A 14,756-nucleotide genomic window follows, 5' to 3' on the forward strand; every position below is an offset into this window, starting at 1 on the left:
CAAACCCGAGGCGGCGCGGAAGCCAGGGAAGTGGGGGGGGAGTGGGTAAGGGTGCAAATAAAAGCGAGATTTTGAAAGTTTGTGCGGGGGTAGAGGGAACTCCAATCTTCACTATAATTCTGTTAACGTAAATCTGTTCTAAAACAAAAAGATTATTCGGGGGGGGGGGGGAAGTAAGCAAAAGAAACGAAAAAACCCTGCCATTTGTTCCCCCCGCCAGAATATATCTTAAAAGATAATTCTATGCCATGCATTTCCTCCACCCTCCACAACCACCAATAGCGTTTCCATTCTCAAACCCCGAACTTTTTATACCTTTGGTTTACAGAGATTCACGTCAAGTAAATAACTCTGGAATGTCTTCCCACGGTTCTTGAAATTCAATATTCTATGCCATGTGGGCTAAGTTAACTTGGGCAGGGTTAAGGATAAATTTACATTCCTATACACACTTTGTGAATTGAGTATCGAGTAGAACTAGTAATATTTGGTCTTTGTATTGGTCACTGCCCGATTTAGAACTATTTACAACAATTTTGCCCAAATTAGTTTGCTGGTGTGTGATTTTTTGAGGCTCCCTGAACCGTGAAATTGTGCCTTATTTTCTCCTGTGTCAGAGTAAAACTGAATCCACTGTTTAACCTCAGTTATTCACTTTGAGACTGTATTTAAATCATAGCGAGGAAGAGGGAAGAGTCAAGGAAGGAATTTATCTCAACAGAGTTGAAGTCTTCAGATGGTTATTGAGAAATGGGATGAATGTGGCAGATATTGATGTTGTTGAAACAAAGGTGTTGATACAGTGCAATCAAAGTTGGTTGGAACCAAGGGACTCCCTGATAGTCGCCCAATGTTAAAAGGCCCTGCTTCATGTAACCCAGCTTGGGGGAATTTAAGAAGCCAAAAAGCATAGATTATGATGAGAAACGCTACCCTGAATTGCCTATGGATGATGATTAGGTAAATTAATCATGGTAAAGATTTACCAAATTGCCAGGTTCTTTTGGCCCAACTCCTAAGGCCATAGGCACTCTGTGTGCTGGGCATTGATTGGTTGGTAATGACAGCAGTTAGTCAAGAGGTCAGACTGGCTATACTAGACTAACCAGAATAGAGCAATGATGCTACCCTGGCAGAAGCCAGGGTTTTCACCTTCCAAAATTTCCTGAAATCAAACACAATTCTAGGCCCTGTGGGAAAGGGAATATATGGTTTTGGTGTCCTCCCACCCAGAGTTAGGAGCCTTTTCCTACTTCCAATTTCCCTTTCTTTTCTCTCACATATCAAGAGCCTCCCTTCCTGCTATCTTCTACTCTTCAAAATCCCCTACTGCATACCCTATAGTTCTGTCTTCTTATCCCAGTTTAAATTTCCATGTTTCCATATAGCCTATTGTTCAATTGTTTCCAACCTTTAAAGTTGGATGACGGCCTCCCTCCTATTTTTAAACGTATTTTGCAAATTATTTAACATATCAAAAGCGAATAGTGAATAATGGATATCCTATGTACCTATCCATACAGCTTTTTTATTTATTTATTTATTATTATGTATAAGAGGCTTATTTCATGATAAAGGGGTCATTGTCAAAAGGAAATTGCAATCCTAAACATTTATGCACTTAGCTGTTGACCAGGGCCTGCCTTCATTCCATACTGCCCCTTGGTGGCCAGTGCATATCATAGTGAGCGATTAAACTCCCGGTCTCCTGGTTGAGCTCCCAAGGGGATACTTTGCACATTAGCCTTTAATATATATACTAGAAGCCTGATGCATGAAGATGCATGCAAGAGTAGGTCTTCCTTCCCCTGGCTGCTGGCATGCGGTGGGCTCACTCCGGCAGCCTGTGCAGCAGAGGCAAAGGTGTCAAGCCCTGTACCGCTTCCTCCTCGCCCTCCTGCCCTCCTCTGCAGAGTTCCTCTGTGCAGGAGGCGCAGAGGGGAAGAGGTGGGGGGAGCAAGGCAGGCGGGGAGGAGCGGAGAGGTTGGGTGCGCTAGTGCATTTCACTTTCCCATTGTGAAAGTGGGATGCAACTGGCCCCTTCATTGGGAGGAGGGAGATCTGATAATTTGGGTTACTGTGTAGGTGGCCTCTTTCATCTATTCAAAACAAAGCTGAGCCGCCTGCCTCTGCCATCACAGCTGCCACCATCACCCCTTGGCTGGCCCGGGCTCCCAGAGCATGCTAACTGTGCACTGAGTGAGCTCACAGGCACGTCCAACCAGAGCAGCGGGGCAGGGGTGGGGTAGAGGAGATGCCAGACATGGGGAGCGATGACCTCAGGTATCAGAGGGTTGCCTCTGAGGCCGGGGGCTGGGCACAGGGAGGCTGCGAGGATGGTTGACAGGTGTGGAGCGCAGCAAGGAGGCTCTGAGGGGTGATGCCCAGAGGCCCGGAAGGGGGGGGCAGGGCTACCACCATCTTTGTTGGGTTAATTTGCATACTCCTGATTGGTTGTGGGTGTTGCAAAGTGATGGTCAATTTACATATTTCAATTTTATTAGTATAGATACCGTATTTTTCGGACCATAAGACGCACCGGACCATAAGATGCACCAGTTTTTAGAGAAGGGAAATGAAGAAAAAAAGATTCTGAAACAAATAGTGTCCTAAAATATTTTATGCGCATTAAAACCCAATATCACAGTCATAAACACATGTAATCAACCCTGTAAAGTAAACAGCAGCATTTAGAACCATTTTAGAGCCGGGCAAGCACACAGAGACCACACAGAGCCGGGCAAGTAAAAAAACTTTTTTTTTTAAAGTATATGTGTAGGCTATATTTGGACCATAAGACGCAGGGACTTTTCCCCCCCACTTCTGGGGGGAAAAAAGTGCGTCTTATGGTCCGAAAAATACGGTATATAAGAAAGCTTAGAAATAGACAATGTAAATATTAATAGAACCCCCAAAATAGAGAAATCCACAATTATAATCAGGGATTTTAATACCACTTTCTTAGTAATCAATAAAACAAGGAGACAGAAAGTCAGGGACTGTAAATACATAGCACTTATGCTAGTTTATTTAAAGCAAAACTTAGAATATACATATGCCAAACCAATAAAGATCATTTAACAAAAATAATACCATCGCACTTTCCCCCTAAATAAAAAATTAACTCCTCTTCAAATGTTTAGTGAATGAACTGAGGATCAGCCACATCACATAAGGGTGAAAGAAGGAAAAAACAAAAATGTGCTCAAAGTAAACAAGCTGGGACCCAGATTTAAAGAAAGAACGAGATATAACTGGTCATGAACAGAGGAGAAAGCATTCTATGAAGGAAGGAGGACTGAATCAAAGAAAAACAAAGTAAAGTTTTCTAGTCTAGGGTAAAGAGTATTACGAAAAAAATATCCAAAAATTGAAAATAAGTAAAAGGGATTACTCGCCTCCTTTCAATAGAATGCAGGATGTTACTTAGCAGACCCTCTGGGGATTATCTGATTATGTAGGGGTGAGCATCTTCATTTGACTTTCTCATGACTAGACTACTTTACAACTTCATAGAGGTAGTAGTTAACCTGTAGACAATTGATAAAGCAATTGCTCTTTCTGTCATAGAGCAATGAAAATGATTCCTGTCCTTGGTAATACAAATACAAATCTTATGGCAGAGATTTAATTTGCATCTGATAAAAAACAAAATAACCCCAAGCCCTAATCAGTGAAGAAAACAATAGTTCAGACTTCTTAGGAGACATGATTCTTCTCACTTTCTCTTCTGTCATGAAAATTTGAAGAAAATTTTTATTTAAAAAAAACACTGGACTCTCACATTCAAGTATTTTCCACATACAAAACAACCCATAAAAGATGTCCTTGGAATCACCAAGGTTTCTCTGGCACACATTTCAACAACACTTCTCTCTTTAGAAAAGGTGATTACATATGTTATTACTAAGTTATTTTATAGGAGGAAAAAAACTCCAGTGCTTTTTGGCTTTCCTTTAGTGACTTTGGTTTCCTTCAATTTGACATCTCATTTCTGGCACATAGTGTGGACCCTCTGAAATATTGGTTGGATAAATGCCATTTAAAATATGATTGGATTTGAGATTTTTAAATTTTATGTAGTTTTCAAAAAAATGAGGTTTTCATTTGGATCCTTCCAATATTGTATTTTTTAAATAGGAAAAAATCTTTCTGCAATGATTTAGACAGATTTTTATTTAGAAACATTTAGATACAATTGGCCCTTTGATCTGTTATCCACCCCTTAAATGATATTGACAGGTTATCACATATAATTAACAACTTAAATGGTTACATATTTCTTTTCAGGAATGATAATAAAATAATATTATAATGAAAAACTTAGGAGCTTTAAAGGAAAAACCCTTTCATTCATTAAAATTTAAACCATAACAATAATAACTTCATTACTTTAGAATAAAATTTGGCATATGAAATCCTAATGAGATGTATTAGGATTATCACACTCTAGAATTTACTGAGTGATACTTGGAACTATTATATATGGGAAAATAAAGACGTAGTGCTGCTGAGATTAATACTTTTTTAGATGTCTAAAATATTACAAGAAAGACACACATGAGGGCGCTCTAATCAGTCAGAAATTGCAAGTGTGTATATACATTATTTGTTGCTGGGAATTAGACTTTTAAGAAGTCAACACTAGTTTAAACATTTACAGATGGAAAAAATAAGTGATTTTGAGTCTATATGTCCTATTCTTTAGAGTAAATAAATTGGGTATTTAGATTTCTTAAAAGATTGTAAAGCAGTCCCTTGTCAGTGAATATATGCTGGAGAATTTTGACTCTCATGTGGCAATTGTTTACTTAAGATCTTTACCCATGGCATGATATAATTTATTTATAATATGTAGGAAGAAACAATTAGTATATTTATTTTTATGAATTTTTGCTCCACAAAATGTTACTTGTGATTTATTTATACTTAAAGCTGATTCTCAACTGATTTCTTTGGATATGATCCTTATTCTCTCCCAGATCTCTGATCTATTCCTAGTTCTTTGGCTTTTATATAAATATAGAGTTACTAGACTGCCTGCATATTTTCCAGGGAGAAGGTCTATAAACATCCACAAAGATTTTATTAGATAGATGCTATGTTGAGAATATAGAATGTAGATATTCCCCCCAAATTAGTATGTATATGGAAATATAAAGACAGGAAATATCAATTAAATATGACCAAAGGAAGGACTTAACTCTTTTTCTCAAGCAATGATAATGGTATCTTCATTAACATAGTGACTTCCTTGTTTGGTCTCTCTTGTGCCCAGTTGACACCATTGAGATTGGGTTGCAAAGGGTAAATATGGTCTTAGAAAAAAGGTTTTCTCTGACCAAAATGAAGACTAAACTGGCATTGCCACAATCTCTAAGTAACCAGTCAAAACTGAAGAGACCCTAATGTATCAGAAGTCCTAAGTTCCCATTACTGCAGGTTATCAAACCCAAGTTCAACGATTGCTTATGAAGTAAGCAGAGGGGACCAAATACCCCCTGGGAATGCAGACTGTTATGTGGCCAAGGTGATGTCTTCAGTGTGGTCTTTTCAATAGTAAAGATATTCAAACATATGCACACAAACAGAAACATGATATTCTAAAAATTAAATAGATTGTGCTACCGATCTGCTCCAAATTTTTTTGGAAGCACAAGAATGTGAAGATGCTTTACTTTGCAGGGTATCATTCAAAGTAATTGGGATGCCAGTATGTCAGGATTGGAATGCCAGTATGTCAAGATTATAAAACAGATTCTTGGGTGGTATTCTTCACAATTTTGTTGCAAGAGCCTACTTCTTTGTGCATTGTTATTTTTATGTTGCTAATTTTACATTTTATGACGCCTCCTCCCATATATATTTTCATCTTCCCATATATTTAGCTATCTAAAAAGCACATACACAACAGAGTGACTAATTTTTCTTGTCATTCACGTCTTTTGTTTCACCAATTTATTTACAGATTTATGGCTCATTGATTTTCACAGTTTGAAAATTAATGTTAAATCAATACTTTGTATAAATTTATTATGATTTTACTGTAAATTATTTTACAATAGATGGTTTGGCCTATGTGGTATAAAATTCTATTGTATATAAATGAAAACATTAAGCAAGTTGAGGGCATAAAACCAGCTAACACCCTAACATAGCAGCTTATGAGTGAGAAACTATATAGCATTTTTATGGCAGCATATGGGAAAACTGTGCAGCATGGGAGATTTGAGTATTAATTCTACAGTTGTACTAAATCTAACATGTCAGTCTCTATCTGCAATCCAGCCAGATTTAAAGTGCTAAGTTTTTGCTGCTGTACTGAATACTGAATTATCTAAGATGGTGGTTTCAGGAAGCCCATCTTTTTTTTTTTTTTAATTTCTTTATTGGTTGTGGTATTACATATGTGTTCTTAGTCCCCCATTTCCCCTCCCCCACCAATTCATGCCCTTACCCCCTGTTGTCTGTGTCCATTGATTAGGCTTATATGAGTGCATATAAGTCCTTTGGTTGACCTCTCCCCCTTACTTCTCCCCTCCCCTACCTTCCCTGAGGTTTGAGGTTCTGACCAATATTTCTCTGCCTCTGGATCTGTTTTTGTTCATCAATTTATGTTGTTCATTATATTTCAGGAAGCCCATCTTCATAAAACAAATTTAGACCACTTAGTATCTATATATGAAACATGTATATTTCCCATGTACCAACAATATTTATTAAAATATTGTTGTGTGTAAAATTAACTCAAAATGGACTTAAATGTAAGAGTTAAAATGATAAAATTCACTGAAGAAAACTGAAAAAATACTGAATGTTTGTGTCCCCTCAAAATTCATATGTTAAATCCCAACACCCAAAGTGATGATGGTATTTGGAAGTGGAAACTTTGAGAGGTGATTAGGTCATGAGGGTGGAGTCAGAGATATTTTCCTTTTCCACCCTTCCTTGCCACCACCAACCTCAGAGGAGCAAGAGGAGAAAGGTGAGGAGGGAGGAATGTCAATGTAGACCAGTGATTCCCAAAGTGGTCTATATCGACCCCCAGGGGTCTATGACAACCTGCAAGGGGTCTACGTCAGTGAAAAAAAATTTGGGGGTCCATGAAATGAAAATGGGGGTCCATGATAGTGGATCTCAACATACACTGATAGTATCTATTTACTTACATCATATTATCTTATAAAAACATAAATTATTTATAAAAGTACCTATGAAGTAAAAAATTTATTATATATGTTTATAAAATTGTGTAAGTTGTAGGATAAAAACCTGCACATAATGATATACCAGTATCATCTTGTTACAAGCATACGCGCAGTAAACATTCTTGCCAATTTTTGTCTCAAAGCTTCGCGAACTTGCACCGGCTTGTTCAATTTGTCACTCTATAAATATGAATGTGAGAAAAATACGTTCATTCGTTTCCTGAATCTTGAATATGAAAGTGCTGAGAAAATATTTAAAAAAATATAAACTGGTAGTTTATCATACAAATTATAGTGAATCAGTGTTATTTTGTTTGAGAATGCCGGAGAAAAGTAGGTACATTATTTTTTTATTAAATTTTAACACTAAACTTCACTACAGTTAGAAATTTACAAAAAAATCAATATCAGATAAGTAGGGGGTCTACCCAAAACCGGAAAACATGGCAAGGGGTCTACGGCACAAACAAGTTTGGGAACCTCTGGTGTAGACCATGCCTCTTCTCCACGCCATATCCTTCCATCTTTGGGACATGCCCGCTCTGGGAAGTGAAGTAGGTGAGGAAGAAATGAAGTAAAATTCAGGGTTGCCAGATTTAGCAAATAAAAATACAGAACACCCAATTAAATTTGAATTTCAGATAAACAACGAATAATTTTTTAGTATATCTATAGTATTGCATGTTTTAAGTGCACTATTTAGGTTTGAAGGGTATAATAGTAATTTTTTAAGGGCTTGACTTTTAGCATTCGAAGGGATCATCAAGTTACAGAATTTGCCCAAGATGTTAAAGGGACAGAAGGGATCCTGAGTTTGAAACTCTTCAGTAGACTGGTTCAGTAAACTGGTTAAGCATATATAATATAAGTAAGTCTTTCATGCACTTCCAGTTTGTGATTAGTAACAATTACTAGAGTGCAACAATAGCTTGATATCTTCTAGTGAGCCCTGTTCTCAAAGACCCTCCAGTGGAACATCACTTATGTAAGTCTAAGGGTGTCAAAAACTTTCTTATATGACAAAAACTCTTAGAGTTATCCAAAAAAGATAAAAGAGCTTTGTCCTTGATAAAAGAACTTCATCTTTTTGCCCTACACTTGCTTGAAAGTGCTGAACTTTTAACCTCAGGTAACAAATTCATCCTATCAGCTTCTCCGCATTGTTGCTTGCCACAGCTACCAAGTCCTCTTCTCTCACACTTCTGCCAAGGTCAGCAGCTAGACAGAGCCCAGAGCGGAGAGGGTAGAAATTGAAATTGCTGATAAAATATAGGGGGCAGTTTTAGAATGCAAGTTCCAAACAAATAAGAGACAATTTTCAGAGGGCAAGAGAACATTACATCATAAAAAACTATAGCTTGGCCCTAGCCGATTTGGCTCAGTGGATAGAGCATCAGCCTGAGGACTGACGAGTCCTGGGTTCAATTCCAGTTAAAGACATACTTCTGTTGCCGAGGCAACCAATCAATAAATCTCTCTTACATTGATGTTTCTCTCTCTGTGTTTCTCCCTCTCCTCTCCGCTTTCTCTGAAAATTAATGGAAGAATGTTGTCGGGTAAGGATTTTAAATAAAGAGAGCTGACGTGGCTCAGTGGTTAGATTTCTGGTAAGGGCACATTCCTGAGTTACAGGGCACACCTAATAGATGGTGTGCAGAAGGCAGCTGATCAGTGATTCTCTCATCATGGATATTTCTCTCTCTCCCTCTCCCTTCCTCTCTGAAATCAATTAAAAAATATTAAAAAATATATATATAGTTTGTATTGTGCTATGTATGTATCACGGTAGAGGGCAGGCAATTACAAGAATATGGTCATTAATGAATGAGTAATGAACAAGCAGATATTTCTTGTTCATTTGGTTGTTAAATTTTAATCACTCCTATGAAAAGTATTTCTCTAACAACTTGAAAAACATTTCAAATTAACAGCCAATAAAATATTTAATGGCAAAACACAAAATATTTTTATTAAAATGAGGCATCTATAACTTCGTTGTTATATAACTCTAATTCTTACCAATGTATTGTAGTGACACCTGAAACAGAAATATGATCAATTAATAAATTGTGACATGTACATAAGTGAAATACTGTATAGACACTGAAATGATGTTCCATGAATTTTGGAAGACATGAGAAATTTTGTATTGTGAATGAAAACATAGGATGCAGAACTGTTCATGGTCAACATCAATAATCAGACAAATTGACATTATGTGCCTCCTAGCAGGACATACTAAGAACATAACATTTCTATGGTGTTTTTGCCAAGAAAGCATAACTTGAGTCTAATCATGAGAAAGCATCAGGCAACTGTAAGTTAAGGGACATTCTACAAAATAACTGGTCTTTATTATAAAAAAAAATGTCAATGTCACGAAATGCTAAGAATGAAAATTAAAAAGACATAACCAAAAGCAAAGCCTGACCCAGAATTTTCTTTTGTTATAAAGGACATTGTTGGGAAAATTGGAAAACATGAACAAGATTAGCTATAGTATTGTATCAATATTAATTTCCTGATTTGGTCATTGTACTGTGGCTATTACAAAAGAATTTCGTATTGGAGAACATCATGCTGAGTAAAATAAGCCAATCAATGAAAGAGAACCACCACATGACCTCACTCATTTATGGATAATAAAGAACATTATAAACTGATGAACCAAAAGATAGATATAGAGACAGTAAAGCAACAAGCAGACTGTCAAATTACAGTGGGGAGGGGAGGAAGATCTGGGGGAGATAATAGATCAACTGAAGGACTTATATATTATACATGCATATAAGTACGACCAATGGACATAAAACTCTGGGGAGGGAGGGTATGTGTGGGAGGGAGGGAGGGGGGCAAAAAAAAAAAAAAAAACAACCAAAAGAATTCCGTGTTTTTAGGAAATACACAATGAACTATTGATGAGTAAGGGGCTTCATAATATACTCTCAAAAGGTTCAGAGAGAGAAAGGAAAGGCGAAAGATAAAACAAGCACAGTCAGTCAAATGCTAATATGTAGGGAATCTGGGCAAAGGCTAAAAAGGAGTTCTTGGTATTACTTTTGCAACTTTCCTGTAAGTCTGAAATTATATGGGGGGTGTGGGGGGGAAACACAAGAGAAGAAAATGTTCAGTGTGATATTTAAGAACACATATTTTGGCCCTTGCCAGGTGACTAAGTTGGTTGGAGTGTCATCTGTACACCTCTCTGGACACCTGAGTGATGGTCCAGAGCGTGTGTTCCTCCTGATCACTCGTCATTCAGGTTCCTGGTCTATGAAGGCTGGAGAGCATTTACTTAGAATCACTGAAGGTCACACTTCAGTGATGGGGTGGGGGTGAGTGGGGGGGGGGGCACATGCAGTTGGTTGGCTGGCCCCACCCCCATCAGGCTGCTTGGCAGTGCACGGAAGTCATAGCCACTGATCAGTTGTTCTGGTAGTTCCACCATTCGGTTGCTTGGCTTTTATGTTTATAAATTATTGACTATATTTCCTGTGCTGTATTTTGCATCCTCTGATTATTTTGTAACTACCATTCTGTACTTCTCAATCCCTTCACCTTTTTCACCCAGTCCCCCAACCCTCCTCCCCTCTAGCAACCATCAATCTGTTTTCTATATTATGATTTTTAAGTATTTCTAACTCTTAGTTCTGAATTTAATATCAGTATTACACTATCAGGAAGATAATGGAAAGTAATGACAATAAACAAAGTCATTCATGTCAATATATTTTCTTAAATCTTGGTGATCTGGTTATATATTTGCCATTTACTATAAACTTCATTAATAATTTAATTTATAATAGGTCAACAGATGATAAAATAGTTTAAAATTTACAAATTTGAACTGGGAAAAGAAAATCATTTAAGATATCTGCACTAGAGAGTCATCATTTAAGGTGGTGGTCAATAAATTAATTAGAAATTTGGTCTGGAAAAAACATTTCATTATTTAAAACAATATATGCAAACAGTTGGAAAAAATCCAATACATTGTTGGATTGTATATGGCAAGGTGCTGGTTTGCATAGTTTCTAAAACTCTTTTTGGACTGGAACACGTTGAAAACTTGGTCAGGCAGATGCTTTATATATCCTGGGATAGTTCTGTCGCCAAGCGTTTCTCTCACATCTGTCTCTTCATTTCCAGTCTCAATGCTACCAACTTATTTCAGCTCCTTATGTCTTCTTCCACAGTCTATGGTAATAATCATAAACTGGTCTCTCTTTCTTGGAGCTTCCCCTTTCTGACTTTGTATAGATCTCTGGATTAATCTTAATATAGTGCTTTCAGTTGTTTTTCATAACCTCTTAAATGAAATCAAGCTTCTCAGCTAAACATTCAAAATCCACTGTGAATTCCAGCCTCATTCCCTGTCTGGCCTAAATAGCTTATGTCTCCTGAGGATTCAGAGGCCTGGGAATAAAAACGACAGACTCACCTTCACAAAAATAGACAGCATTCTCCTAGCTCAGCCCCTCCCCCCTGCTGCAAAGACTCCCCCTTTTCTTTGGCTCTTTTGTCCTTCCCTGGGTTGTCTGCTGGGATATCCACATTCTGATGAGCACCTTGGTAAGAATAATAACAGGAAAGAGTGATCATTTCTCAATGTATACAAATGTCAAATCATTATGTTCTACACTTGTAACTAATATTATGGGTCAATTATACCTCAAATTTTTTAAAAAAGAAAAAACAACACTAAAGATAACTATGAACTGGACACTGGGTCCCACTGGTCACATATGTTAACTGAGCAAATCCTTACAATTCCCTGTGCAGAAGGTACCAGCAGGCACTAGTAAGTGGCAATGCCAGGATGAAGCCCCGGATATCCAACTCCAAAAGTCTAACTCTCATCCACCCACCACACTTCAAGGACACCTCTGATGTCACCTTTATCATTGAGGATGAGGAATTCCGCAGACTCTGTGCCCGGGAGCTGCCTTCTGTGTTTCTACCTTATAGTGCTTCTCTCCCTGCTTAGAAGTCAGTGGTGCCGTTGTCACAAGATCCTTGGGTCTGGAGCTGCACCATTCGAGTCACTGGTGAGCTGGAAGATTTGATGTGTCAATGCTTCACTCTGTCTCTGAAGCCCTTCTATTGTCCTAGCCCTCTGAGGTCCCTACACAGGTAGGCAGGACTTATTCTCACTTTTTTGAGCTATACTCTGATGCCAAGGTACCCAAACTGTCCCTGTGACCATTTTTGTCTTCCCATATTCTTTTAGAGATTTCAGTGAACATAAATCTTTCATTTTTAACTTTGAACCCCTTCTTTCTACATGAAAACTAAGTGTGGGTTCATAGGCTGGGCTGAAAGATCTAAAGTGAACAGTGGCCACTGGGATAAACTCAAAATCCATCCCTTCCCCTCTAGGGGACTGGGATGGGAGGGAGAAGCATTTAAAAATATTTGCATATTTTGCCGAAACCGGTTTGGCTCAGTGGATAGAGCGTCGGCCTGCGGACTGAAGGGTCCAGGGTTTGATTCCGGTCAAGGGCATGTACCTTGGTTGCAGGCACATCCCCAGTGGGGGGTGTACAAGAGGCAGCTGGTCGATGTATCTCTCTCATAGATGTTTCTGACTTTCTATCCCTCTCAATTCCTCTCTGTGTAAAAATCAATAAAATATATTAAAAAAATATATTTACATATTTTTTATTGATTTCAGAGAGGAAGGGATAAAGAGATATAAACATCAGTGATGAGGGAATCATTGACTGGCTGCCTCCTGCATGCCCCACACTGGGGATCAAGCCAGCAACCTGGGCATATGCGCTGACCAGGAATTGAACCTCGACCTCTTGGTTCATAGGTTGATTCTCAATCACTGAACCACACCGGCTGGACGGGAGAAGCATTTTTTATTGAATACCTCCCTTTATCAGTTGACAAAATCTAGTTAAAAATAAGCAAATAAAAAAAGCAAATCCCCCCTCTCATAATTCTCCAGTCTGTGGTAATTAGGCAGAGTTTATGTAATTTTTTCCTGGGAGGCTATTTAGTCTCTCCTATAAACAGATTTCTGGTAGGTCCTCACCCAATAGACTCCTGACTCGAACTCTGTTTAGACAGAGTTGAACCCAACTATATTTATTCCCTACAATTCCCATATGAACCCTGGAATCCACCAAATGGAAACCTACCCCAAACCAGCCCTGTGTTTTCTTTCAATGTCTTTTTCATGACCCTTACTTTACCTAAATTTCCCTACCACGTCTACCTCCTCAAATCCTGTCTTTTAATTCTAATGTCCAAGGTTCCTCTTCTAGGAATCCTTTATTGAGCACCATCGAAGGAACGCTCTCTTCCTGCCCTAAACTCCTAAGTGCTTTAAGTCACTTTCCTGGCACTTATAATGGCCAATTCTAGTTCTTACTGCACTCTCAGGCATGTGTATATTTCTACATCTGTTAAGATCTACTTCATTTGGGTTTCGAAGACTCTATCCAGGGAAAAGGAGAGTATATTTCTCTGCTACTTTAGGGTTTGAGTTAAAGCCTAAGCCTCCTAAATCTTGATGTGTGTATGTGTGTGTGTGTGTATGTATGTATGTGTGTGTGTGTGTGGGGTGTGTGTGTGTGTATGTATGTGTGTGTGTGTGTATGTGTGTGTGTGAGGGGGTGGGTGGGGGGGTGGGTGGGGGGGTGGAGGTGGGGAGGAGGTAGGGAGGAGGGAGGGAATCTTTCAGTGGTTTCATGATGGCTAACCACATTTCCTTAGATTGGAAAACTGGGAAGGAAAAGTAGAAATAAATGAATCTCCTCTACCTTGGAAATTAGTTCTTTCAACAGATTGCGTTAGCACTTGAAATCACTGCCTTAACTACTAAAATTGATTAAATTAGCAGCTCTGTATTTTGCCAAGATTTTTATAGGATCCCCACCCCCATTCTCAACAAATTAAAACTTGGCTTGGAGGGGAGTGTAGTAGACTGGAGACATTTCTCCTCCTGTCGCTGGATGCTGGTGTAGCAAGCTTTTGATAGTTTTTAAAAAGAAAAAGTTAATTTTTTTTATTACAACTCCTTATGGTGTCTTATATCAGGACTGCAGTATGGGTGAATGAGAGGAAAACTGATATAAAATTGAAGAGTTTATTTTATTTTATTTTATTTATTTATTTTTTTAAGCCTAAGCCTAAGCCTAGTTAAACTAAACCTAGTTAAGCCTAAGCCTAGCCTAGTTAAGCTAAGCCTAGTTAAGCCAAGCCTAGTTAAGCTAAGCCTAAACCTAGTTAAGCTAAGCCTAGTTAAACTAAGCCTAAGCCTAGTTAAGCCCAAACCTAAGCCTAGTTAAGCCAAGCCTAGTTAAGCTAAGCCTAGTTAAGTCTAAACCTAAGCCTAAGCCTAGTTAAGCCTAAGCTTAAGCCTAGTTAAGCTAAGCCTAGTTAAGCTAAGCCTAGTTAAGCCTAAGCCTAGTTAAGCTAAGCCTAAGCCTAGTTAAGCCAGGCCTAGTTAAGCCTAAGCCTAGTTAAGCTAAGCCTAGTTAAGCTAAGCCTAAGCCTAGTTAAGCCAAGCCTAGTTAAGCCTAAGCCTAAGCTTAG

Source organism: Pipistrellus hanaki (assembly GCF_964339955.1).
Source record: "Pipistrellus hanaki genome assembly, chromosome: 16".
Classification (NCBI taxonomy): Eukaryota; Metazoa; Chordata; class Mammalia; order Chiroptera; family Vespertilionidae; genus Pipistrellus; species Pipistrellus hanaki.